General features: G+C 42.5%; 1 protein-coding gene and 1 long non-coding RNA gene across 8 annotated transcripts in view; one reads left to right on the plus strand and one right to left on the minus strand.

The window, feature by feature from the left end:
* The window catches only part of PRR5 (proline rich 5), an 85,724-nt gene that overhangs the window by 10,332 nt on the left and 50,512 nt on the right, over positions 1 to 24,880 (plus strand). For all 6 annotated transcript variants that reach the window (XM_048933965.1, XM_048933966.1, XM_048933968.1 and 3 more), the window contains one exon: positions 11,756 to 11,892. The gene's annotated coding sequence lies outside the window, so the exon portion shown is untranslated. The remainder of the gene's footprint in view (positions 1 to 11,755; positions 11,893 to 24,880) is intronic.
* On the minus strand, positions 3,543 to 24,849 carry LOC125688229 (uncharacterized). 2 transcript variants are annotated; one of them, XR_007374661.1, is made up of 6 exons: positions 24,706 to 24,849; positions 16,762 to 19,165; positions 15,472 to 15,583; positions 15,214 to 15,353; positions 7,614 to 11,551; positions 3,543 to 3,978 (listed from the first exon to the last, which is right to left on the minus strand). It is a non-coding gene; the product is annotated as an uncharacterized LOC125688229 (long non-coding RNA). The 2 variants fall into 2 exon arrangements; XR_007374660.1 differs by lacking the exon at positions 3,543 to 3,978 and having other exon boundaries at positions 6,002 to 11,551.

Below are 24,880 nucleotides of genomic sequence, written 5' to 3' on the forward strand. Positions count from 1 at the left end.
GGAACTTGAGGGAGGACACAGATATATGGGCCCTGCTGCACCGTGGTACACCTCATTGAAACGCTGTGCAGCCCTGGCACCCAAGTGGGAGATGCAGGTTTGACACCACGGCAAGGCTGTGGTGCCAGGATGGCATAGATGGAAAACTGCCTTCCAGCTCTCCCTCCAGCAAGGCAGTGAAGTAAAAATGAGGAACTAATACGCATGAGGGTTGTGCCCTTCTTTATATGCTTGATTTTTTTTAAAACTAGAAGCTTGGGTTCAATGACCACAGTAAATCAGTTAAGGTGAGAGGGGCTTTTGAATTTCAAAACCTGGAGACTTCTGGCCCAGTCTCACTGCTTGGGGAAAGCAGCAGATTCTTCCAGCTCTTGAAGCTCTGCCTGCAGATTGCTGAAAAGAATGGATCTGGGGGAGCTGTAGGGGAGGGAGCATTCCTTTCTATTTATTTTATTTTTCACCTTTGAGGGCTATTTTTGTTTGTGTATATCTTCTTTGAGCATCATTATAACCACAGAAATAATATTTTAGAGAGAGTATGTTTCTTCCCCTGCCCTTTAGTTAACAGATGAGAGCCGCCAACCATCACCCAAGCATATTCCAGCAAAACAAAGACATTTCTGGTGTATATTTATTTATGTGGCAAACATGCAGAAGTAAAAAACAGAACTTATAGCTGCAATATAGTATTAATAATACCTTTTCAACTTCCTAGCCATCAGAATTAAATTGGAGTCAGGGCAGTCATTTCTAAGTTGCCTTTCATTTTGAAGTTGCCTTTAAACAGGGGCAAATGTGCCACATGTGCTTCCCATGAGCAGTGGGGCAGTGCTGTCCTGCCACAGGGCAGCTGTGCTGCTGTTATCTTGGTGAGGTCTTCAGAGCCAAACGCTGGCTCAGTGCAAAACAACTGGGGTCTGCTGGTCTTTCCTGGTGCCTGACAAAAGCCTTTTTTCTCACTTTTTGTTTGAAAACGAAGGGATACAAGGAAGATTTTTTTTCTTTTTAATTCCATGTTGTCTAGCTTGCTGCTGTGAGATTATGTGGAAATTCTTCTGCTACTCTAATTACCCATGAAGGGTTGTGCCTAGAACATATCCTGGGAGAACATATGCTTCTGTTTTTGCCTCTGCTAAAATAATCTTTTTGTACTGCCTTCCCACGTCACCTAACTCAGGGAGATTTTGGTCTATGGCTGAGACCCCCACAGTTTAATGCAAAACAGTAATAATTAAAAATGCTTTAATGCAACTATTTTTTGCTGTTTCGTAAATGCTTGGGAGCCTGCTTGATAAAATTTGGAGGAAAAAAATGTCCAACTTGTAGTTAATTTTTACTAAGGTGCAAGTGCCTGTGAGAAATTTTCCTAAACTAAGTGTGAGAGGCAATGCCTCAGCTTGCATCAGTCTTCTGAATAGCTTTCAAGTATGGGGTTTGTGTTCTTTGGGGGGTTTTCCCTGACACTTTCCTTGCCTGTTAACCTCTGGCAGCTTTCCAGCATTGTTCTCTGAAAGGGTAGAGCAGTGCTTTCACTGCTAATTCAGCAGAGATTAAGTGATAGCACTGGTAGAGGTTAGGGACTGCAGCTGGAGCAGCTTCAGGTTGCAGTTCCTTTCCATTAACATATGTATTCCTTGCTCGCTGAAGATAACTGCTGCCAGTGTTGGCCATCACTGTTCAGGATCTCCGTTCTGATTCACTTTTCTGTCTTTGTTATACAACTGATGCTCAAATGTGAATGCTGAAACCCTAGCAAAAATTCCCTCTGTTATCAGCACTATGCAGATGGCTCCAGGTAAATTCACCATTAAAGCACTGGCCAGCCAACATTGTCCACCAGCAGAGTTTTGACAAGCTTCACAGTGAGCCTTCATGTCCAGACTCTTCCTTCTCTTTGCTTATCACCTAATTTTGCTATTGTAATGCTGGGTTTTCATAAGATTTCCCATAGTTTGGTTTAACGATCTATGGTTGAGCTGTGCTGTTGGATCTGAGATCTGAATTGTGTTGCTGTTCGATGACTTGTGATACTGGATCTCCAGTGCTTCCCTTGTTTTCACGGGAGCATGAAAGTAACCAACTAACATGGATCCCCAACGGGGCTACCTTTTGATGAAGAAGCATTTGTATTTGTTCTGGATGTGACTCCTGCTGCTTACACAGGGTTGTTACCTGGTTACAGAGGAGTTGTGGAAAGCTGTAAGTGCTCGGTGGCACATTAAGGTTTGTAGCTTTGCATTCTCGCTGCAACTCTTGGGTGGTACAAGAAAGCCTCTGCTGAATTACTCAAAGGAGGTACACTGTGTGATCATACATGTCCAAGCCTGCTATAGACAGTTTAAATACAGAGCTCCTCTGTTCCCCACACAGTTGCTGCTGTTCCTTTGCCTTGAGTTGTTCTCGCATATGCTTGCTTTGCTGTAGAGGATGGTACTGCCATGGTGCTCTTCTCCTGCCCTGGGCATCAGGATTGCTGCAGCTGGTGCCTGCTTTAAACCTGCCACCTGCATCTGCCAGGGGACCTGCTTGCAGCATATCATAGTGTCTGAGCAGGAGCTTGGAGAGATTTCAGTACATGCATTTCACACCAGCGTAACAATTGTGTTGGAGCAGAACTGGAGTGATGCTGTGAGCCTGATGAATGTATTCGTTGGCAAAATGTTCATTTTCTAAATGCTCAATGTTGGGTTTCTAGCAGCTCTTTTCCTCTCTGCTTGGTGAGAAGCTAATGTGTGGGAGCTTCATTTGTTATGGATTTTTACCACATATTTTGGTACACAGTCCAAAAGTTCACAGAGCTCTGTGCAGCTAGGTAGGTGATATGACTTCCTTTGCTGGAAACAAATTCATCCATCCATTCATGTGTAAAAATCTTAACTGTCATGGAAATTTTGGTAGGAATGTGACATTACAATCAAGGGTCAAATCTCTCAGGAACACATAATGGCAAATTAAAGAGTTTTTTTTCTTTGTTTTTGTTTCTCTGGGTGATGGTATCTTTCTCTTTTGAAGTTGTATAAAACTTTAGCTATGTTAGGATCCAGCTGGTTGTCTGGGACAACTCATTGCTTTTATGGAATGGAGGAGAATGGGGAAAACTTCTTGGCTTTTGTTTTTTGTTTTTTCTTTTTTATTGGCGAATCAAGGACCGTGTTTTCTTTCTTTTGTATTTTTCTATACGTTTGTTTTGGTGTGGGGTTTTTTTTTTTTTTTTTTTTTTGGGTCTGGCTGACACCAGTTTAGCACTGTTTAGGCTGTTACACTCATATGCCCATAACAGAGGCAGGCTGAGACGAAGCAGTGCTATGGTGGCTGACAAAGGGATGCTGTACCTTGTATATGGAGTGACAGAAGAGAGACTTAGTGCTGCAGCTGCTCTTCAGTTACTTTGTGGTGATAGTGCCTACGCAACTTATGAACAGGACTACACTGTATTAGTCTTTATTTAAGTACACAAAAATACACACTCAAAAAGTACATATATATATATATATATATATATATATATATATGCACATGTATATGTATATGCATTCCCAGTTAATAGAAAGTAGGAGGTCTGGTGAGGAGATTGTTCACAAGTAGCACTGGTGGGAATCTGTAGCTTCCTTTGACTGTCTGATGTGTTCCCATTGTTGGCTGGTATGGTCTATGTCTTAATGAACAAGTATGCTTTAAATTAGTCTCTGATGAACCACCAGCCATCCTGTGGGAATGACTTACAGACTGTGCTCTCTTTGGCTGACAGTCGGGGTTTTCTTCCTGGATTCTGTGGGGTTGTTGAGCCAAAGGAGCATCCCACCAGCCTGCTGTTCACCCGCCAGCCCTGCCCATGCTGGAGCAGCTGTGCAGCAGCAGTTGCCATCTGTCTGGTTGAGGACAGATTGCTCACGCAGAGAATCAGGAAGCAATTATAAAGCGAATCTCATTTGCTCTTTGAACATGTGGAGGTCCAAGCAGCTCTCTCTCCTCCCCCGCCTGCAGGAAAGGGAATAAAATGTGAGGAGCAAAATGCAGGAGAGGAAGGGTACAAACTGCTGTTTTCACCATCCGCCCACATTGAGCTGCTCAGCTGATCTGCTGCTGGCAGACTGCACTCTTCTCACCCAGTGGAGATGGCCATGGGAGCTGTGCAGAGAGCCTCAGACCCTGGAGACTGAGGTTGGTAAATAACCTGCTCAGATTGCACTGAACTCAAAGGCACAGCTTCTATTTGCTCTGAATCCTTCAATATCCTCTTCTTCACCTCATTTCTTTCTTCTCTGCCCCCAGAATTTGGCCAGAATTTGGGAGCCGAATGTACTTCCAGTACAAGTGCTTCATCTGGATCAAATCCTGTACCTCTGAGTACATCATAATCAGTTTTGGAAAATTAAGAGGTTATCTAAAAGTACAGGGGAACTGCCAGCTGTAGCTGTAGTGAGATGACTTCTGTCCCGGGCATGTGGAAGAAGCACTCCTTTCCTTTGTGAAGCTGTATTTTGCATTAACTGCTGTGGAGACCTTGAGAGCAGGCACATGTGGCCTTCAAGGTGATGAATGCTAGGAACTAAGCAAAAATACTCAGGGTGTGTTTGTGCTTTTGAGAATCTTTGGGTACCTTCCTTGACATCTCAGAAGAGAAGAGTCCACCTCTCCTCGGAGCCACACATTCTTCAGAGGGGTATCAAAAAAACCTGGCTCCTGACCCAGTCAGTCTCTGTTGGTGGCAATAAAAAATGCCTTGTGTACCCAGTGCAGAAAAATTTAAATCCAGCACAACTCTACTTCTGCTTTTCCTCACATGGTGTTGCTAATGATCATAGAGCTTTTCCACAGATCAGTCACTGACAAGCGTCCCTTCCAGAGCCTGAGCACCTCTCAGGCAGTTGATACTTTTGGGGATTAACATCTCCTCACTGTAATCATTACTGGAAAATGTTACATTTTTTAGGGGCTCTGTGTGCCTCTTCCCTAACTGTCCGAAGGGGTGATGTTGGGGGAACGTTACAGCTCCCTCATATTTGCATTGTAGGGCTTTGAATTATTGATGGCACAAAATTATGACCGCTTTGAATCTAGCTGAATTTTATGATGGTCCTGTAATTGTACTTCTGTTTCTCTTTTCTTTTTGATGTCTTTTTATTTCCCATAAAGTCCTTCCCTATATCCTGCACCCTGTCCTGACCCAGTTGCAGCACATCCAGCCTCTGGCTAGTTTCAGGAGGAAGGATAAAGCCATCTGAGATCCAGTCTATTTCCTCCTGGTGCTGTTTTACTCCCTGCTATCCAGGCATATTGTCCTCACTAATCAAGAACTTACTTCATTTTCTCCATCTATTCTCCAAGGCTTTTTGGGGTCTCAGGTGTGCACTCTGAGGGCAACAGTAGGTGCAACTGCAGAGCCCTGCTCTCCTTATATGGGTTTTACTCAAGAAGCTTTTGACTAAGCAGCTGCTTGTTGTGCGTTGGTAGAAGTCTACTGATCATATAGTAGAAACATCAGAGGAAATTTAAACCACTGCCTTTATCTATTTGCTACCCTTCTTCAACATCAGCAAGGCTGGTAGAAAGGATCTCCCTATTGCACCTGGCAGCTTCACCGGAGCCTCACCTGTCTTGGCAGCAAACCTGCAACCGTAGGGCTTTGCACCAAAAGAGACCCACGTGACATGTCCCATCTGCAATCTCTGATTTGGTAGAGGAAGGGAAGGGGTAACAGTGTTGTAATTTCTTAAACTTCTCTTTCCAGAAAGAAAATGTTTCTAATGCACATAGAGAGAGTACGCATGACCATGGGGTGCTATCCATGCAAAGACAGGACTCTCTTTTTCCAACACAGTAATCCTGAAAATGAGGAACTGTGAGATTTCACATGTTTTTTTGCCCAGTTCAGAAAAGTTATGAGCCAGAATCCCAGTGATATGACTGGAGAAGTTCATGTTAATGTCTCTGGGCCTTAGAGCATGCTCAGCAGAGTCTACAGCTTTGTGAAAAGAGAGAAATTAAGTTGTCAAGGACTATCACGAGTCATGACCTTGTCGTTTCTTTTTTCCATGCGGATTCAATGTTATTGCTGTATTGAAAATGGCTTTTGGCTCAGTTCTGCTGTCAGATGCCTCTCTCTGCCTCTCCTTTTGCTTCTTCCAAAGCTTGCTCGTTGCCAGAAGCCATGAGTTGGATGAGAAGGCAATGATTTGTTCCTCTTAGCTGCTCATGACTCTCAGTTGTCTGGGATCCATCAGTCTCTTAATCCCTCCGTAGAGGCCTGCTGTTGTTCTCATAGGAAGCTGCTTTTTGCTGTGAATGCTTTTCACATATGTTTTAGGTGCAGCTGCTGTAAATGTGCTCTGGCACCTCCACAGCTGGTGGCTGAGCATGGGGCTGGCAGGGGTGTCAGGGCAAGGTGGGCTGTGGGCAGAATGGCTTATGAATAGCTGAGGGAAATGAAAATGTCTTTCTTTTGCTTTTCTACCTCTCTGCAGTGTTTAGGAATGAGAATGGAGGTAAAAATGGATGCTTTACTGAAAAGAAGATGCAGCTGAAGCAAAGTGCCTCTCTTCTTTGAGGGGAATGTTGGACCTTGCCTTAATTTGCTCAGTTTTCAGATTAAGGGGTAAATGAGGTGATGGTCCCTATCGACAAGATTCCCCTAGGTGACTGAGCCAGCAAAGGAGACCCAGCAGGTGCTCCATTAAAATCCTTCATTATATTCTCTTGCTTATACTCAACTGCATCATTTCCTAGTAAAACCATTCAAAGGCTGTGTCAAAAATTCATAACTTTGAGTGCTTTAATGGAAGCACGGGAAAGGTCTTTCTATTTCACCTGAGAAAGCTGAAGGGAGCTAACAATGTTTAGTTAAATGGTGGTGTTCCCCAGAAGAACTCTACCCTGAGCTACTTGAACCTTATTTTTTGTATTAGAATACACAGATTTTCTGGTGGGAGTTCTATAAATGGACAACTGGTAAAACCTAAGCAGTAATACATCAAATGTGAACATAGATAGAAATGATTCACATGAATAGGATTTTCCGGTCTTTTTCTGCAGACGTTAAGCATTTTGTTATTGTGGTCATTAAAAGCAAAACCAGAACAGTACAGAAGGGTTTAGAAATGGCAGTCTGCAATGACATTTATGATCTGGAGGAGCACAGCTTTTGGGTTGTTTTTTTTTGGACTGTTTTGTCATGTGGCAATCACCCCTTCACAAATGTGATGCTGTTTTACCTCTGTGATGCAACTCACAGCCTTCTGGCACCATGAGAACACTGGCAGTGGTGCAGCTGCATTTGCAGCTTCGCTTATGAAATGTTTTTGCTTAAGTAATGTTGATGAAACATTTGCATTATTGGGTAACAAATCAGGGGATTTACTGCACAGCTCAATTTCAGCAGTCTGGCTCTTTTCTGGTGGAATTGGTCCCACATGTAACAGGCAGAACCCCATGAAAGCACCACTTTGGTCTGTGCTGTCAGCTAGTCTTTGTGCTTGAGATTTAAGGGATGGCAAACAAAGAATGAAAGAGATTTTAAGCAGGAGTTTTCAGGATGGAAAAGGTTGCAATCTAAGGAAAGATAGGATATCTTTTGATATTTTTGGACTAAGTTAATTTTATTAATAGCCCCTTACATTTTGTTCTTGTTCTTGGTACGCATTCTAGATTTTCCTTTGTCTCCACGGAATAAAATTTGACCCATTGTGGTGCAGAGCTTTCTATGAGTTTTCCTCCAACTTCTTATAAGGGTAACACCAAGGGTTTTGAGGAGAAGATATTCCTTTTGGGTTTTTGTCTTCCTAAGTTTACGTCCTCGGAGATGCACAAGCAGATTGTCACTACTGCAGCAGAAAACTCAGAAAGATACGTGGAACAGAAACAGATGGTCAGCAAAAAGATTTCAGCTACAAGAAGTCAGTATTAAAAACAATCATTATTTGTCTGGGGTACAGTGTTGCCCCAGGGAAAGTCAACAAGGGTTTTCCTGTTGATTTCTGTAGCCAGAATTCATCAGAATTCATCCTTCTGTTATAATTTGAATTTATGGCTTGAATTCTAGCTTAATTAAAGTGACATTTTTTCCCTACAGAAAATTAATCTTTAAATAAAGTGCAGAGGAAGTACAGTTATCTTTTATCTCTGGCAAAAAGAAATACATGCATCATTTTTTTTTACCTACAAATCCCGCATTAGTCTGAAAAAAACAGTAAATGAGGGTGCCTGGGTAGCAGCTATAGCATATGTTGAACCATGTGGTTTTGATGCTTGGGACCAGATGTATGCTGGTTTATTAAATAGCCAGGGAGGGGAATATCGAGAGCACAAATGTCAGTTGCTTCATAGACTGAAATGCTACTTATCCACCACCAAAAAGAACCCCCACACAGAAAAAGTGGAGAGTATGAACTGTATTTTTAAATCGGTGCCTTCTTACTTCTTTCCACACTTCTGCTTGATTTACCTGAGCTTACAGAACTGAAGCAGTGACCCAGCCTTTGCATTTCCAGCCACCAATGTTCCTCCTGGTCAGTGTGGTCAGAACATCTTTGAACAGGAGAAGGCCCGTAATGCTCTGCTGTGGGTTTTCAGGCAGCAGACCTCCATCATGCCAGGCTGGCTATAGTTATAATCAGTTTCCATCTAGCATTTTGGTTCTTGGCTAGCACCTTGCATACTGCAGTTACTGAAATGTTGGGAGTTATTTGACAGTCACTCATAGCTGAGTTGAATGACGTGCACAGTAATACCACAAATTGGTCCGTGACTGATTCCTCTGACTGCAGCTGGCTAAGCAGAGGCATCACTGGGCAACTGTGTCAGCTCAACTGAAAGAGGGATTTACTGCAGCCCCTGCTGTCAGTCCTAAGTAGGAGCCGGCATTCCCTTGGCCAAACAAGTTCCTGTTGCTGGAAAAGAATTAGTTTTACTCACATTCATGACTAAGCTAGTCATGTAGATAAAGAGGGCAGCTACATTAGTCCATGTTTGTACTGCATCTGTGAGTGTGCTCTGGGATCTGCACTCCTCTGGGCTCATGTCTCCTTCCGTGCTGGCTGGGAGATCTCAGGCCCTAAAGCAGCAAAGTGACGGCTGTGTCTGCAAAAGTGTTTAGGGTCATCCGCGGTGATTGTCCTCAAGGATTTTTGTTCCTGCTTTCCCTGTAGCAAGGCCTGGGGGTCTGTAAGTGATGCTGTGCCTTAGAAAACAAAACTGATTCTAAAACTCACCTCTGGGAAGTGCCTGCTTTAAGGCATGGTATCAATGCTTGCTAATAAAAAGCTGTATGAATTCCTGATCGGCTCTACTACCCAAATAACACACTGATTGCTCCACTGGTGCAACAAATACTAATACTTAGTTAAAATGTCCTACAGCTTCCGTACTATAGCACTGTGGGCTGATCTATCTATCTATTTATTTATTTACTTTCCTCATGCATTCTCATTTTCCATTTCCTCTGAGCCTATAAATAGGTTGAAATGTGCAGGATATTGGATGAGAGCAAAATAAATATAATTCACAAGTTTAAAAAGAAATGATGCTTCATACATTTAAGGAATGGCTGAGCTTTGATCATCAATCAAAATGGCTGAGGATCTTTGCCCTGAAGTACTTTCTCCCCCCCAGTCCTAAAAAATTGTGGTATGGTTTTGGTTTGTTATTCCAGCTAATCAAATTACCACAGGTTATAGGCAGTGTGGAAGATGTTCTTATTTGCTGGCACTGAAGTGTCAAAGCAGAATCTCCATGCACAACAATATTTTCATACCTGTAAGCATCTAATCTGTGAACCAAATAGCTCTTATTGCACTTTCTGTCCAATCTCAGTGGGAATTCTCATATACTTTAAATTAGAAAGGAGATAAAGAATCTTTTTTTTTTTCAATTTGTCTTTTAAGCAGGGTGGAAATAAAGCCGAAATTCATGGCAACACCTATTATTTTAGAGAGGTGTTGTGATGATATCCACTTTCAGCAGAGCTGAGCTGTTTGTGGCTTTGAAGGACGTCTGTGTCCTAACCGCTGTGGTTTTGGCAGGTGCTTCTACTGCAAAGCCAGCCAAACCAAGAAAATTCTGCCCTAATACAGGTTGCTTTGCTTAACAAAATTTTTCATGTATTTGGACAACTCCTGTCTATGTCTGCAGTTTTTGTTGGCGTAGGATGTTCATAAGCAGTGTATGGTGTTCTTACCTTTTTTAAGCATTTATGTGAAATATCTCACATGAAATATGTTCATTTGTCATCTTTCAGATGTATGGGTGTTGCTGAAAAGGCCAGTTTCTCTACCTTGCCCCCCATGTATGCAGAATGCCACTTCCTTACAAGCTTTCAAGCTTAGATAATTTCTCCCATTCTGCAAACTGAGTGCTGAGCTGCTTGAGTGTGCATTCCTTAACACATTGCAGTGTAAAACTCCTGGCTTTGTACACAGTTATTTAAACTAAGACCTCTGACTTGGACTAAAACAAGTGGTAAAAGAGAAAGTGGAAGCATACCCTAGAACAGACAGAAGGCAAGAATATAGGATGATCAAGGATTGAGGATGGGTGGATAGTGATAGGGCAAGGGGGAATGGTTTTAAACTGAGACAGGGGAGGTTTAAGTTGGATAGTAGGAGGAAGTTTTTCACACAGAGGTTGGTGAACAGGTTGCCCAAGGAGGCTGTGGATGCCCCATCCCTGGAGGCATTCAAGGCCAGGCTGGATGTGGCTCTGGGCAGCATGGTCTGGTGGATGGTGACCCTGCACATAGCAGGGGGTGGAAACTAGATGATCGTTGTGTGCAACGCAGGCCATTCTATGATTCTGTGATTATTTGGTTCTCTCAAAGGCACAGAAGATTAATGTTAGTAAGAAGTACAGCTTTTTAAAACGTAGAAGTGACTTACAAAGTGTGTATGCAATACTAGGAAACTAAAGCTGGACTGTTTTATACCCAGGTTTAAGTGAGTTGAGAATGAACTCTGTATATTGCTGCTAGTTATATTTAGCAGTGTGGTGGAGCTGGTACAAATGACTATGCCACGTACAATGTGCTGAAAAACTGAACTCAGAATGTGTATGCATGTGTGTGCTGAGTCTGTGTATATGTAGATCTCTAATTGTTTTTATCATCATCATTATTATTATTTAGTATTTTTGGTATATATTGGCCAGTGATTAAAAAAAAAATAGTCTTTTAATTATGAAGGTGATTATATTGGGATAGAAGTCACATAAGAATAAATTCTATGCTGCAGGAAGATATCCACTCTAGGGTTGTTTATTGTGTTTGTAAGCATCTCACTTCAAGACCAGCTGTGGACAGGCAGACAGACATTACAACCCTTATTTGAAGCCCTAAAGCAAGAATTTCCATTATTTTTAATTGAGGCATGTAATACTTTTCCAGGTCTTACAGGACAGCTTCTCTCCAAAGGTGGTGATCATTGCAGACTATGAAGCTTATTTCAAACCTTTCTTTTGTTCTTGGACGCAGAACTGCTTGCAGTGTGTATGCTAATGGAAAGTGGCTTCTCCACTTCAGTGATAAACACAGCACCTAGAGCTGGTGTCAATGCGTTGGTTCCCTCTTAAGGAAAACGAAGCAGGGAAGGGAAAATTAAAGAAATGTTTACTTATGTCAGTGATATGTGATATGAGATATGTGAACTGAGTATTGCAGTTGTTTCACTTCTGTTTGTGATGTGTGTGAGGTTATTAGTGCGCAATGGAGAAACAATTCCTAGAATAACAGTATGTGCAATGCTACTTTTTGTTCATCTCTTTATTGCAGAGCTGCCTTTTTTACAAGGGGATGAATTTTTTAACCAAATTGTATCACCTGTCAAGAGTTTTCATGTGATTCTTGGATACCTGCTACAGAGTCTTCACTATCAGTTATTCAGTCCTGTTTTCTTCTCCCTTCAGCAGGTAAGCAAAATTTCCTCTAACACTATCTGCAGTGGGAAAATGTTTCCAGTTTCGGGCACCTTTTGTTGGACAGAGTAGAGTTAGCATCTCCCTTCCAATATGTCATGCAGATCCTACTGTGTTTCATTGTTGCTCAGATCAGTTTGTATGACAACGCAATTCTCTGTAATTTTTAACATCAGTTTGTGTCAGTCTCCCCATCGAGCTTTAGTGCAGCTTAAAAATTGGTTTGCATGAACTTTCTGTGGTGAATCTCCTTACAGCTGAATAAGGGCTGTGAGAAAGAAGTATAGAAAATTGCTTGAATTTCTACTCTCTGAGAGGAGCCTCTAAACAACTCCTTGGGAAAAAAGCCTTGAAGTAGAGAGCCAGCACGGGTGGTGCAAAAGATCTGGTGTTACCCATTGTGGTAACCTTGAGCTGAATAAGTCAGATCCTGCTCACCAAGAGCACAGTCAGACAAGCGTTGCAGAAGCAGATTACACCGCCCCAGCTGCCTGTGCACTGAAGCATATGAGGAATTCCCAAATGACCTATATATGATTGATATATATATATATATGTATGTGTGGGTGGGGTGAGAAGCAGCACCAAACAGCTGAGTAGTAGTGGTATCTTTAAACAGCTGCAGTTGTTTCTGCAGAGGTGCTTGGGCACAGCCGTCTCAGATTCCTTAATGATCAGTGCTAGAATTGGGTTTGCATTTGAGGATCAAAGTTTTTAGATAGGAAGGGAGACAGATTTATTGAAATGACTTTCAGTAAACATCAGTCATTAATGGAGAGCGTATATGGGAGTGTGTGTGTGTGTGTGTTTATGTGAAAGGAAAGTAAATGTTCTTAACCTGTCCTTGAGGTTCTGTTTTTCTTTAATACTATCATCACATATGGTAGCTTTTATTTTTTCAAAGCAGCTTTTAAATTTTCTTGGAAAGCAATCACCAGTTTTCTTTCTGATCATATATTTAGAGACTCATTTCCTCTTAGATAATTATTTAGTTTATCACTGAGCTGCAGGAGTTAAACTGCCATTACTTCAGGTTTTTGTTGTTTGTTTGTTTGTTTTTTCCCCCTTTTCTGTGATTTTTAAGCAAAGAAGTCTTTTCTAAAGGGTTTGCTCTTTAAAACTTCAATTCTGATTTATTGGGCAGTAATGCATACTTTCTTCTGAATTTATATCAAGCCCTAAGGGGTGGGAATGCCTACTCCGTGCTGCTCCATTACAGTGGTAGCTGGATTTTGCTACAGTGATTACTTTTTCTTATTCTAGGCTACCAGGGTTACATGGTTATGATTCCTCCTGCAGCTCTGCTGGGAATTTGTGCCCTAGTCATTGTAGCCCACAGCAGAATTTAGCTTCATCTGTAAACTGGATACAGATGGTAGGACACTCAGAGCCAGGCTGGATGTGGCTCTGGGCAGCCTGGTCTAGTTGTTGGCAATCCTGCACATAGCAGGGGGGTTGAAACTAGATGATCATTGTGGTCTTTTTCAACCGAGGCCATTCTATCATTTTATGATAAAAGGTAGATAAATCATTTTCCCTCATGTTGCACCTGTTTTTCAAGGATTTCCAGGGTGTTTTTACCTATTTCTAGAGAAGAAAATCAGGGGCACAAATAGCAGAGAGGACAACCTGGCAGCTGTGATAGATCCCAGGCCACAAAAAGTGTGGGTGTGGGTATTACTCTGAATTTCTATGGAAAAGAGAAGTATCAGGGTACCACTTGGTCATTACCTATGCCCATGTTATTTCAAATGTGCTCAGGAAATCTCTGCTTTGGCACTTTGCATCCTTCTCAAAAACAAGTACCCACATCTGCTGTGTACTAAGCTAATAATCTACCAACTAATCTGTTATTAAACATAAGTTTTCCCATAAGCATCTCCAAACGTTGCTCCTAGGAGGTTTCAGTCATTGCAAGCAGAACTAAACACTGACCTCATGCTTCATTGATATATTTTTTTAAAAAATTGCAGCAAACACTCCATCTTTGGTTTGTTCATTGCTAAACTTCTTTTTCTTGCTATTGTAAACATCTGCATCTCAGAACAAACAATTGGACATGCACATGGCTCCTGTTTCTAGTAGAGCATTTGCAGTTTTTTTTCTGCTGTAAACTGTTTATAAAGCACTGTGTAATCTGTAACCTTACTGTGATGGACAGGTTGATTGGAGTTCCTGCCATGCAAGGCAATATAGACACAGTGCCTCGAGCAAATCACCAGCACCCTGAGAGAATGTTTGCTAACTGAAGTACCAGTGCTTCATGAAAAAACAGTGCCTGTCTACTGCAAACCTAATGTTTCATAACCACTTACTTTTTTTCACTGCAAAAGCCATAACTTCTCACTTGCTGGCAATGTACTAGACTTTAAGTGATGCATATGGCTTTAAGTGTAGCATTGTATTCCAGTTTGATATTTCAACAGCATGCGTATTTTCACAGCTGTATTTACTATTTACTCTTACTTGTGGTATAATTTAAATGTCTTAGGATTCTGGTTATGTTTTTTCAGTGACTATAGGAAGCACATACGTAACGTTTCAGAACCCCATCAGTTTACATCTGCAGGCCATGGCCATTGTAAATGTTTGTGCATTCGTTTAACTTTCTGGATGTGTACAGTCCCATAGGAGCCAATGGAAGTATCCCATGCTTCAAATTCATCATGTGCAGAAGTCTTGACATGAAAGGCCCAATCAGAAACAGGAAGATCATGTGCTTACAAGGAGAGAGAAACCAGTCCTTTCATAATTAGTATAACGAGAAGTTCCTAGGAAAGTTGTAGCTTTGTTTGCACGCTTTATTTTCGCTCCTCTTTCAATAGAAAGAAGAGACCTGGCATTATTTTCATTTATTATTTAATTCTTGTCCGCCCTCTGAGCAGGTGCTGCACTCAGCTTAAATCTGCTCTAAAAATCTTAGCCGATTCCCTCTCCAGAAGATTCTCTTTAATAGTAATCACAACTGGCTGGCTGTCCTCTCTGTTCAGTCTGTCCTATGAAGGCTTATGTACTTAACCCTTTTCTCTGTGCCTTGTGATACCTTTGATCAATCTCAACAGCAGACTCCCCTGGAAATACACCTAATTTAATATTTCCCTTTATGAAACACCAGCTGAGCCTGTAAACAAAAGATAGCTCCCTAAGGTCTCTTCATCCAGGGTTGGAGCATGTACTCAAGGAAGTGAAGCATTCATTAAACGGATGCCAAATTATTTACACTTGTTTCCTAATCAATGAGGCAGTAAGAGACTGGGAGTGAAATGCACCTCCTCTAATTTGATATATTTACAGCTTGGAATACCATATCTGTACCTGAATGATTCACGTTACATTCTCTTTGCAGTCAGTGGAGAGAACAAGCACTTCCAGAGCATGTCCTAGCGCAGTAGTTTCATTCAGCTTCATAGAATGTGTTGACATGCAGCACACATATGTCCAGTTTTCTCCAGCATCTGTAAAAAAATGCAGTCTGCATTTCTCTCCTGTGAATGTTACCAATGTTACCTCTTTTACTACTAGCTTATTTTGAATGAGCTTAATAATTGCAAAGGCCAAGCTGCAGGAATTCACCTTTATCGGAGAGCTTCTTATTCACACCTTGCAGTTGTGACCTCCAGGTTACTATGCTGCTGTCACTGCAGCCATGAGTGTCCCATCTCTTTTCCAGAGCTCCTGTGGAAAGCTTACAAGGAAGAAATGATCTCAAATGTTATTCTTGATTTTCTTTCTTTATTCACCATCTCAGTAAAAAACAGATAGCAGTAAAGTGCAGATAAATGCACAAATATTCAATCTATTGATTTACCTATCTAACTGTATCTAAAATAACAGCATCACCTATGTAGCAGCTGAAATCTTACATTTATTACCTTCAGTTCTGCTTTAAGTAAAGAGAGAAGAAAATAGTAACTTTTGTTCCTCTTTTTTCCCTGAAATCCACACAAATGCAACTCAGACTACTTCAGTAGAGGGCAGATCACCTCACTGAGGTTTGAATAATATTCCAAAAGCTAAATCAGGAGGATTGTCAAAATCAGTCAAATGATTTGAGCCTGTAAATTATTATTTTTTTAATTTGATTTCTTTAGAACTTTGTTGTTTCTGAGTTGAGTTGGGACTTCAACTATTTCAGCATTTGACTTTGACGAGATAGCAGTTCTTAATAAAATAGTAGAAATATGTAGATAAATGCAAGTGATTACTTGTCATGTTTTCATCAAGCATCTTAACTAGGATTTAACACAGTAACTGGTAACAAAATTTTAGGTCCTCTCATAGAGAAAGACAGGTACACAGCATTAAGGATTCATCCTTAAGATATTTAGAACCGTGTACTTTTTTTTTTCATTGCTACTGAGTTCTTAAAGTAGTGTTGGAAGGCATTTTGCCTTTTCAAAAATTCTTTTAAAACATTTGAACCAAGATGATTTTCTGTTGAAAGCATGGGTAGGAAGCAGCGTATTACAGTAAATGAATACAGAAGAAATTCTGTTTTACTCCGGCAGAATAAGTTTAGATATGTTTACATTTCAAATGGCATGATAAATTCTTGTACTAAACAAAGCAAGAAAATTCAAGTGGAGTAAATGAACCAAAAACCTGGCTTTGAACAGCTATTCATTTCAGTCAGAGCTAAAAGTTCAATTCTGGATGCTCTCATTCCTCCATAGCTGAAGGCTAATATGGATTGATTTTGTGTATGAAGTGATCCAACCCTCCCTTCTCTGTCCTCTGTTCTTCCAGTCTCCAAAACTAGCTGGCTCCTAATGCTCCATAGACAAATAAATACTGCAGAAAGAAACACAACCTTTTTTTTTTTAAATAAACAAACAGGAAAAATTACAAGTTTTATTTTCTTACCTTGAGTTCATCAACCAAATTAAACGGGTTGCTTAAAAATTGATGCAAAGTAGTGGCATCCTTACAGATTTTCTAATTACACTCAGCTGTGATTACAGTTCCACCTGCCCAGTGGGAACAAAATATATTTTTTGCTTAATTTTTTTTTCTTGGTTTCATTGGTAATTCACTCCCTAGAAGAAAGTACCCTTTTTAGGAGGGAGAGAACTCAGTGGTTTCATGACCTTTTATTCCTCAGAAGAAATGGGTGAATTCACTTGGAATAAATACAAACCAAGCCAAAACATTGCGCAGGAAAATTTAAATCCAGATCTGACCTTTCTGAGATTCAGAATGAAAAGAAAAGGCGGAGGGGAAAGGTTGCCTCCATTTATCTTCTGTTATCTTCCTACAGTTTGCAAGTACAAAAATACCACAGCAGGGACTAAACCTTTATGGATGTGTGTTGTGGCAGAAACCAGATGAAGAGCAAAAATTGAAGGTTTACTGACAGCAAGCTTGCTCCTGCAGCCTTTGTGCAGGCAGAGCTGCCAGGGCTTTCTCTGGATGATTTGACAAAGAAGATTGAAGAACCTGTGTGGCCACTGCTGAGGCTTCCTAGCAGGTCAAAGACTGTTGCCCTGATGGTGAGTGGGCTGGATCAAGAAAAGCAGTTTTTAAGAAAGCATGACAGTATACTGCCCTCCAAGTTCAGTGCTGAGATGTGGGGAATAGAGCAAAAGCAAGATGTAGTGAAGGGGGTGTTCACTGGAGAGGGGCCTGCAATTTCTGTGCCCACCAAAAATGGAGTGACACATGGAAGCCGTGAGCACAGCTGCCATCCCAGCTGCTTTGCTTTTGCCTTTGCTACCCCTTTCCAGGAGCCCAGCAAAGCATTAGTTGCCTCTGATCAACTGTAAATGTGATCAAGAGGTAGTCACCCCTTCAGTCAGGAGGCCACATGCTGCTTCCCAGTGGGCTGCACAGCCAGCCTTGCTGTGATGGTCATGGTGGGCTGGGGCCCTGTCTGGCATTTTGTAGTACTGCCTATCCTGTGCAGCGTTCTGCTGCCTGGCAAAGTGCACTGCACTGTAGTTTTATGCAGCTGCATCTGGGCCCACTGGATTGCGACGCTTGGAGATGCACTGCTGAGGAGATATCCCAGCCTGACAGCACTGTGCCTTTGGGTCTTCAGGTACTGTCATGCTGAAGCATGGCAGGCAGCTTTGTGGGCTTGGGCTAACATAAGAGAGCTTGTGATTTCGTAGGAGTAAAAGGTGGCTGAGGCTGCAGTTTCTCAGTGAGGGAAAGCTCTGTGCATCCTCCTCTAGGCTTCCCCTCTGCAATTGATGTTTCTTGCCTTGAAAATGTCGGCTTGGTGGCATTTGGTGTCTGACTATTTCCAAAGACCAGAATATCTTAAAAGAAACTGAGATGCAGGTTTGAATGTGGAGCTGACCACAACTCCATTCATGAGAAGTCTTCAATTTATCCTTCTTTCCATTGATGTTCCCAAAATGAAGCATTTTTCACAGGAAAAGACTGAAGCAACTGCTGGCTGCAAGCCCAGCACCACTTGGCCTAGGATTTTCTGCATGAAGGAGCCGTGCATCCTAGGAGTGCGTCCCAGGCCTTTCAGAACTGGGATCCCAGCTATCTGGCAAAGTGTCTGTGAGCAGTGCTTGAAATAAGTACTTCCAGCTTTCTGCTTAGGAGTTGGGAGCTCAGTCTGTGTGGGCTTCCAAGCTGCTGGCCCTATAGCAGCAAGCCTGATGGCTCAGGCATTTATGTGATGAAGGCCTTTTGTATCCTTGCTGTTTCCATGGCCAAGTATCTCAGTCTGCAGGGACCATTTCAGCGTGTGTATATGAAAAGAACGCACAGGGTCACTATTTTTGAGTTCCTCATGAAAGCTCTACCACACTAAACAGTACAGAGCCCAATACACAGCCACATGTTACATTCTGTTATCTCTAAAAACTGGCAGATTTTCTTTTAAAAAATATATTCTTGTGATCCCAAGGGAGAAAGATCAGTTTTCTGTAAGAATCCTTTGTACTGAAGACTAGGCTTTTGTGACTTCTACAGGGCTGTGAGTTTTGTTCCAGAGAGCTATAGTGCCATTAAAGTAACAGTCACACAGTACCACTGGAGTCAGAGATCCTCTGAATTTGCAGAGTTGTCTCTTGCATTGCTCAGTGCTGGAGCGACCTTCCTGACTTATGCACAGGAGGTGGCAGTAATCTCAAGGCATGCTTCTTGTTTCCAGCCATGCTTACATTCTCATACACTAATTGTGAAGCCAGGATATCACTTGTAACTAACTGCTGGCCAGCAGTGCAGTTTATTAGGAACTCAGCAGGTTACCGGAGTGGGTTCTTTGTGTTGGTGACCTTCCAAAGCAATCAGAGCCCTCTTGGAAGACCTTGAATAAAAAAAATATTTGGGTATAAGAAAAATAGCCCCGCGCAGCACACAGTTCCGATCTCCCAGGGTTCACAGATTTGGAAGGTACTGTACCATATATAACTGTAGATGACAGCACTGAGATACTGTAGCTGCTGGATCAAGGTCATGGTGTTCTGGGATCCAATTAAAATTATGCAAGATAAGCAATTTAGGAAAGAATTCATATAGAGTTTAGGAAGAAAAAAAATTCATGTGCGTTATGAGCTCAGTTACTTTGTAAGATTAAGTTTTTGCTATCTCATGATCTTGTAATAAAAGCACCAAGTATTTTAAACACTTCATTTGCTCATTGATCAGGATTCTGAAGACCTCAGGTTCTAAATCACAACTACAAGGCTGACTGCATTTAACAGTGAAGCTGTGTGTTTGCCTCGCAGTTCATATCAATTGTGTGATGTATGCTGTTTGCAATGATCTGTGAATTTGGTGAGTGGGCAACAGTGAAACCTGGCATGGGCACGTCTGCTCTTTGGAAGCCCACCACATGCCTGGAGGGGATGTGAATGGAATGCCATACTGGCACAGGTCCTGTAACCAAGAGCATATGACCACTGTGCTCTTTTGGATTGCAACATTACCTTTAGTTCCCCAAACCTACATGGAGATAATGAGGAATAATATGAGCTGAACTGCCTGCTTATGGGATGCTTCATATTTTAGAAGAGGATGTAGTGGGCCTATTCCTATTTCAATTGTCTCCTAATTTCAATCTCCTGAAGGACTAGGATAGAAGATGTAGCTATCTTCTGTATTTTAAGAACTGATTATGTTGTTGTGCTTAGTAAACTGAAAAATTCTCTCCCTTTTTTTCCCCCTGTCTGTATTAAAACTTTTCCTGAAGAGTTAGCTAACCAAGAAAGCAGGGACCGTGGTGACAAAGGATGATGGAGAAAGAGGAAGGGAAAAAGGTAGGCACAGTCAATGAGCAAGTTAAGAAATGTCCAGTAGATGTGGGAGGACATGGATGTTTGCTGTAGTTCAGGTGGTCCTTTGCTCACAATGCAGGTCTCTGTTTCTGCTAAGAAAGTCTCCTAAGACCATTCTAGCTGCTCAAACTGTGAAGGGAATGCTTAGGAAGCTGGCCCTGATCTGCTGTGGTTTGTAGTGATTATGGTTGTCCTTAGCTGGAGTAAGTTGGTGTATCTCCAAGGCAGGCGGTGCCTGTGGGTAGGGTCTGAAGTTCTGCAGGATGAACTGTGCTTGGAAGTGTTGCTGCAGAAGTCGCAAGGGGGGCAGGTCACCTCTTTCTAGCAGAATCCAGAAAGGTTCTACCTTCTTCTGCTTGCTTAGGAAGGAGGTCCAGCATTTCTTCTTTCTATCAGTGTAAAGTACAAAGAAACCTTGTGTGTGCATGCCCCACGTGCAGCTGACAGAGCAGAAACGCCAGCGTTCTCTGATGGGCAGCACTGGTGGTCGCAGCAGTTCAGGAGGGCATAGGAAGTCTTTCAGAGGCTTAGGGGGCCCAGTAAAGTCAGTTGTGCCCTATAAATCAGTGCTCAGCTGTGACGAGGGCAGAGGTAAAAGAAACGGCCAGCAAAGCCGATGATGCCCTATGACCAGTCTCAAAAATGCCAGGTAGAAACTGCCCTTGAGAGTTCCTTTATCTCCAGGGGCTGCAAAATGAGTGGGATGGAGGGGGTGGGGTGTAAATAGACCCTATGTAGTTTTATACTGTCTTTATTCTCTTTATTCTTTGTTTTCTGACGATAGAGGAGCTTTATGTGACTATTGTAGCAAAGGAACTGATGAGTCATAAGGTTCGTTTTCCCTTCCACTCTTCATCCTTTTCCTGACAGCCTCATCTCCCTCTGCCCTTCCATGCTGCGCCTTTAAGAAGAGTGGTTTTTCCAAAGACTAATTCCTGAGCTTTGGCATGTGCTTAGGCATGCCCCAAGTTTTGTGGTGTGCTTTATGAAAAACTGCAGTGGGGAGCTTTTTAACTCCTTGCTGCCATAGGTGTGCTTTTCCTCTTTGTTCTTTGCTTGCAGAGCATGCACTGTTCAGCGTTTCTGTAACGATTTCTGTTCTCTTCCCCAAAAGGGAAGGGGATATATATGCATATACATATAAATACATGTAAATATTTTTTCTCCAGTTAAAATTTGTATTTATTCAGTCGCTTTTTACATGCCAAGGCTGTGCTGAATAAAGCTGACATGGCAGATTCTCTTCCTCATTATGTCCCCATGCTTGCACCATTCCTTCCGCAGTGCTAACCTGTCAGCAGAACAGCTGACCCACAGTGGTAACAGCATTGGCAGCTTTATTAAGGATTTCATATATTGTGAATTTCTTAGGGTCCCTGCTCATGAACATTATTTTTTGTTTTTCTTTCCCATCTCATCGCAATCCATAGGAAACTTGTAAGAAGCCAGCAAGATTGTATTGTAGAAACTGGTATAATGTTAAGTAAATACAATGTAGGTTTTTTTTTTTTTCTTTTTTTTAGGCAAATCTCATTTTTTGAAACTGTTTGGAGGAGGTCTGCCTAGAATTTTGCTGGCAGTTTCAAGGCCCCAGCTCCCAAAGGATTAGTGCAGGCGTTACAGGCACATCAGCAGTAACTGCAGAGTTATGCAGGATCATTATACGTACACAATATATATTGGTGTTGTTTGAGGCCTGCAGGCAGTTCCAGGCAAGCAGTGTTGTTGCCCTGCAGGATGCCTGACTTCATCTCAGGCTCTGTGGAAACTGAGGGATGTACCAGTCACCCATGGGATGTGGGACCCCATATGAAAGAAAGCAGTTCTGAGTAGAGACAGGCCTGGTTTGATGGGGAGATGCTGGAAGGGTGGGAGGGTGGGAGCAGGTGCTGGCGCTGGTTCTTCCTGCTGCACTGAGGTAGCTGTGGGACTTTGTTGAAATCACGTAACCTTTGTGCCGCAAGCTTCTTGCAAGTAAAATGACATTAGCACAGGATACCGTGTACAGAGATTAACCAAATTAATGGAATAGTGCTTTAGAGCCTCTGCTCCACAAGTGTGCTGAGCCAAGTTGTTCTGTTTAAGAAGCTTGTTACAGAGCCCATGGAGGGCCTCTGCCTGCCAGCCTCCCCCTCCCAGCCACCCTGGTCAGGGCTCTCAGCCCTCTTGGGGAACAATAGTGAGTGCTCTCTGCCATTCATCCCCTCAGTCACTGGGCTGTGATTACTTCACCAGTGACTCCGGAGGAGCGGCTGCCTACAGGCCCCATTGAAGAGTACTGCATCACACTCTGGCCACCCTGGCCCTGCAGCATCCCCTGGGAAATATGCTGAAACAAGCACTTCAAACACCAGGCTCCCTTGGCATCTCTGCTGCCTGCTCTCTGGGTAGCCTTGCACCTCACCTTTTTCCTCTTCACTGGGAATACCAAAGTGCGGACCCTGTGTTCTGCCTTAGTACCCCAGAGCTCTTCAGGCTGAATTAATGAATGCCATGAAGTCCATGATGTGCCAGGATGTACAGCAAAATGTAAATGTGAAGTAGGGCTTTGTAATTACGGGTGAGGTAACCCTTGTTGAGAGTGATTCGTTTTATCATAAGTCAACATTTGATCAGGTGGAGTCATAGGAAGGAGCAGGAAGCATAGACCAAGCCTGCCCTCTGCTACCTTTGTCAGAAATGTTTCAGGAAACTGGAATGCTGCTTTTCCCTTGTGCTGTGTGCTTGCTAGATGCTGAGTCCAGTGCTGGCTAAGGATGGGGTGGCATGAAAACAGTCTGACTGCCTTGTATGTTTCAACATACAGAGGGAAAAAAGATTTTTTTTGACAGGACAAGGAGGAATGGTTTTAAACTAAGACAAAGGAGGTTTAGGTTAGATATTAGAAGGAAGTTTTTCACACAGAGGGTGGTGACACACTGGAACAGGTTGCCCAAGGAGGTTGTGGATGCCCCATCGCTGGAGGCATTCAAGGCTGGATGTGGCTCTGGCAGCCCCGTCTATTGAATGGTGACCCTGCACATAGCAGGGGGTTGAAACTAGGTGGTCTTTGAGGTCCTTTTTAACCCAGGCCATTCTATAATTTTATGATGATTCTATGATTCTCTTTGCAGTGCTGGCTGGCGCATCCAGCACAACAGCTCTTTGGATTTGATCAATTTATGAAGTGGAGGATTTCGAGAGGAAAAAAAGGCAGATGAAATATTATTATGTAGCTGCTGGCGTGCTGGCATCGTTAGGGTGCAGTACACAAAATCTTCAGTATTGCCAAGGAAAGAAAGAGTTAAAAAAAATGCAGAGGTTTAATTCAGGATAATAACATTTGCAAGGCCTGTCGAATTGACAGCACGTGAGCAACACAAAAGCAACCAAGCTAGGTGGAAAATGAAATTAGATGGAATCCTATTGCCAGAGGTTTATCTAACTTGTGTCCCTTAAAGGGGTAGGTGCACTTTTATCGGAAGCTTCACCTCCAGTCTGGTCTCGCTGGCTATGTTGTCCACAGAAATTGGATGCCCTTCATCCTCTGTGAACAAAGCACTGTTCTGCTGTGTCTACTTTTGGTGGCTGATTTGTCTCATTCCTCAGAATACAGCAGTGTATTGTTGTGTTTGTTTCCCTTAGTGGCTGTGTACACAGTAGATTGTTGTTTGTCTGAGGGATTCACACATCTGGAAGAGACCAGGAATAGCAGTGCCTTTGTCTATAAGTCAGATTTGGAGCTGTAGGTCCCTTCCAAAATGCAAAGTTACATATTGTCTGCTGCAGTGCTTGTTTGTGTACTCAGATTTTTGGATTGGAGAGGGCAATGAGTATTAGCACTGACCCAAACAGTGGATACTATTACCACTACTAAAACTAGTGCAGGGTAAAAAATATATATATTTTTTTTCCTGTGCAATTCAGCTACTACTTCCCACAAAGGTACTACCAAATATAATTTTGGGAAGTAGATATTGATACACAAGAAGCTTGGCTGAGTTTTGGTGAGTAGCAAAAGAAATTAGCTATTATTGAGATATTTCAATAACTGATGCAGAGAGGGCAGATCTCATGGTTGAAAAAACAAATCAGTTCTCCTGTAATATCATCCTTGAGATACTATTTGAGCACAAAAAAATCTACTTGTAGCCTGGATCTAGACAGTAAGTTATCACAGATGAAAACAGAAAAGGAGAAGACAAGTCCTTCTGTACTGCAGCCCTCTTCTCTGCCAGGCTGAGCCCTCACAGCTCTCACAAGATGCTTTGCAGTGACAGGAGTGGTCGTTGCACTGCAGCTCACTCTTGTTGCAGCCTGCATACTTTCTGAGGGAGCTGTCGCGGTCCTGTTAGCTCCTTCCCCACTGGGGAGTGAGGCTGTCCTGGGCACAGAGCAGAACCTGGAGTGAGCAGCAGCAAACTAAGCGAGGTGGGATCTTGTAGCAGCATAGCCTCAGCCCCAGTGCTCTGAGAGATTTCTCCTTTGAACATAAGGCACTTAGGGCTTCTAAAGGAGCTTGCTATGCCCCAAGTCATGCAGTTGCTACATTATTCTACAAAGAGACAGAAAGACCAGGCATCAGACTCACCAAAAACTCCTCAAAAGGGCACAACCACACTTCCAGTTTCCGTCCTGCTGCTGTTCTGTGTGTGAGCGCTCTTGGTGCCGCGATACTGTGTGTATGTCTGTACGAGTGAGGCAGCGAGAGCACATGAGTGCAGTGTTGTAACATGGCAGGGCACAGGCAGTTATGAAACTTTCCA

Source organism: Lagopus muta, chromosome 1, assembly GCF_023343835.1.
Source record: "Lagopus muta isolate bLagMut1 chromosome 1, bLagMut1 primary, whole genome shotgun sequence".
Lineage (NCBI taxonomy): Eukaryota > Metazoa > Chordata > Aves > Galliformes > Phasianidae > Lagopus > Lagopus muta.